The following is a 3,593-nucleotide window of genomic DNA, read 5'->3' on the forward strand; positions in this document are numbered from 1 at the left end:
GGAAAGGGTTGTGCTTTCACAAACATGACTGCGCTTAACGGTCTGTCACGCTGGCTTTGCTCTGCGCTCAGTCTGCCTGCTCCCCCGAAGCTCCCACTGGAAGAGGATTCCATTGTCCACATCGGAGTGAGAACATTTTGTCTTTTCTATCAATCCATTTTATTTAAACTGTGACAGAATTAGCAATTGGCTTCTTCTGCTCTTTGCCATCTCAAGTCAGAGTTTGTTGCACCATAACTTTCTCACTGAAGTTTTGACTTCTGCTTTCCTCAGAGTATAAATCAGACGGTTGAGTTAGGGTGTCCCAATAGTGTAAACACAGCCACTATCTTGTCCATTGGAAATACAGATAGAGGTCGAGTGCATGTGAATACACACGGTTCAAAGCACAAGATGATAACAATACTGTGGGAGGTGCAGGTGGAGAGGGCTTTCCTTCTTCCTTCTGCAGTCTGATTACTCAGAGAAGTAAGATGAAAACATAGGAGATAAGCAGCACTGTGAAACTCACCATGCACATGGCCCCGCTGTTAAACACAATGAGTAGATTGATGACATAAGTGTTGGTGCAGGCAAGTTTCAACAAAGGCTGCATATCACAGAAATAGTGACTGATAACACTGGGCCCACAGAAGGGTAATTTCAGAGCCAAGAGGATCTGTGTTGAAGAATGGATACAAGACCCCACCCAATACAGCACAGACGCATTGGATCATGATGGTTGTGTATCTCAGGGGCTTAAAATGACCACATAGTGATCAAAGGACATAAGAGTGAGCACCAAGATCTCCATGCACCCAAACACGTGACTTGCGAAGATCTGGGTCATGCATTCATTGTAGGAGATGAATTTCTTTTCAGGTATAGAATCTACAATCAATCTAGGAGCAGTGGTTGTTGACAAACAAGAATCAGCAAAGAATAAACAGAGAAGGAGGAAGTACGTGGGGCTCCCAAGTGTCTGGCTATGTCTTATGGTCATCACAATTAGGAAGCTCACCAACAGAGTTGTGAGGTATACAAGCAAGATCACGAATACTACTTTCTCCCTTAATATATCTCGTGTTAACTCATATAGAATGAACTCATTCACACGGCTGTTCATCTCCATGGTTACACTGAATATAAGGCAGACATGGCTGAGAAATGATTCATCTGCAAAGAAAACTGGGGATATGGTGACTTGCAACAACAGTGTATTTGGACTCTGAATTACAACTTTCATATTTCTAATTCCATCAACACTGTAACTCTGTTTCTCAAAGTTTTCATAATTACACTAACATGGGAAACATTTTTTTTTTAATGTTGACATTTATGCTTTAACCATGTGCATTGATTCAAGGTCTTCCTATGTGGACCAAGATATTTTTTGGCAAAAAAAAAAAAAAAGCCCACAAGTGATTGTTCCCTCTGCAAAGGTCTGAGAACTAATGACTTGGCTTTACAATCTTGATCAGGTCACTTTAATGTCTTGAAGCTCTTTCCTCATATGACAGTTAGAGATTCTAATAGATATTTTAGTAAGCATATACATGTGTATAGGATATATATGTGCATATAATGTATACGCATCTCAATTATTGAAAAATAATATCTCTATATAATTTAGAAATGACACTTTTGGAGATTCTCTCCTAAGCAAATACATTTCTTGACTTGGACACCAGTTTGCAGTCATGATTCCTGACTTCCTCAGTATCTTAGTTGGATTATGCCTTAAGAAAAAAATATTTTTTCCATCTTTAGGCTTATTGTGGCTGTAATTTTACCTCCATTGCCAGTTAGGGCACGTAAGCTATTTGGGTAAATCACTGAGGCAGCAATGTTGAGGAAAACCGCTCTGTGTTTGAAAAAACCCGTTACTTATAAAAGGTGCATGGTATGAAGCTTCACCTCCTATCGATCTAGCCTGTTGTGCTACTTCTTGCATTTCTATAACTTCTGTCATGTCCTCTCTCATAGCCAATTCTCCTACCACTGGCTTCAGAAGTTTGTGTTCTTCCAGTTTTTCTCTCTGAAACATATTTTAAAAGCATATTTCAGAATTTCAACCTACAAATAGTTCTCATTGTTTTACTTTATTCTCTGCTTATATACAAACATATCTATATAATTTCAATCATCCTATAATATTATTATATTTTCTGATTTTCCTTTTTAATTTTAAAGCCTTTTCCATGTAGTTAAAGAGCATCCATAATGAAATTACCTATTTAGCAAGTATAAATAACAAATCAAAATTTCATAAGTTACTTGGAGTGACTTTATGCTTTTGACTCTTGATCCAGAAAATATACAACACAGATTCAGTAAGGCCAGAACTGATTTATCATCAAAATGGGTATCAGAAATCAGGGACAAATTATTAAATAAAATTAAAAACAAAATAAATTAAATCACCAGATTTCCCCTGACACCCGCATGATTGCATCAAAGAAGAAAACACAGCTCCGGGTTTGCCCTGACTCTTACCAGGCGCATTGCTCCTTGGCCTTTCACCACAAAGCCCTCAGCCACCTTCTCCACGTTGGGCTCACAGTCTTAAAGGCACCAGCTGACTGTCACCTCCTTTGCCTGGTATGGAAATAAAGCTGTTTTGCCAGCTTTATCCAAACTCTGTCTCCGAGTTTCAATTTGCGAATGGGGGCTCAGAGGCTGAAGTTCAGCAACAATCCCACCAAATGGCTTCCTTCACCACATCTCCACTCGTGTCATCTCATTCTATAGGGTTCGGCTCTAACAATTGTTTGTGACACTTACACCATTGTTCCTGTAACTTTCTACCGGACATCAGGCATCCTCCTGCCTGAGAACCTTTGGAAGGTTGTTTTCTGTGTCTTAACTGTTCTTCCTCCTTAAATAGGCATGGCCACCTCCTCACTTACTTCTGCTAATTATTGAAATGTGTCTTCTCAGAAATGACTTTTCTGACTTCCCAGAATTGCAGCTCCCACCCACCAGCATTCTGTGACCCCTACTCCTCCATCTCTGCTTAACTTTTACCCTTAGCACTTGCCATTCTCTAACATGGCGCACAGCTGGGTTACTCATTCTGTTTTCTGGTGTAGGCACTAGAAGACAATTTATAAAGACACAGGGATTTGTGTCTTCAAAAAAATCCCATTAAATCTCCAGGGCCTAGGATAGCATCAGGCATATTTTAAGTGGTTGATAAAAATTTGTTGAATTAATAAATAAATAATTATAGAAATATATGAACCATACTTACAACTTCAGAAGGAACCACATAATGATGCCAAATAATAAAGAACAGAAGGTAAAAAAATAGAATATAAATATGAAGAGAATACACAAAAAAGCCAAAATCTGGTCCTTTGAGTAGAAGAATAAAGTTAGCAACCTCCTACCATGTGGTGGCATTTATATGAGTGTGTACCTCTGTCAAAAGTGATCTACTGTACGTTTTAAAATGGTGCATTCTACTGTATGTAAATTATACCTTAAGAAGTGGATTTAAAAATAAAAATATGTTTATATTAATTTGCTTTGGATTTTTCTTTTTCATATTTCTTATTCAAGTTTAATAATTGAAGGGGACCCTTCCAGTGTGAACTGGAAGTAGGAGAGAA

At 38.3% G+C, this 3,593-nt stretch overlaps 1 pseudogene; it reads right to left on the bottom strand.

Moving 5' to 3' along the window:
* Nucleotides 1–216: 216 nt before the first annotated feature.
* LOC107035087 (olfactory receptor 4C11-like) lies at nucleotides 217–1,111 on the bottom strand (annotated as a pseudogene).
* Between the last annotated feature and the right edge of the window lie 2,482 nt (nucleotides 1,112–3,593).

This window comes from Vicugna pacos, chromosome 22 (assembly GCF_048564905.1).
Source record: "Vicugna pacos chromosome 22, VicPac4, whole genome shotgun sequence".
Classification (NCBI taxonomy): Eukaryota; Metazoa; Chordata; class Mammalia; order Artiodactyla; family Camelidae; genus Vicugna; species Vicugna pacos.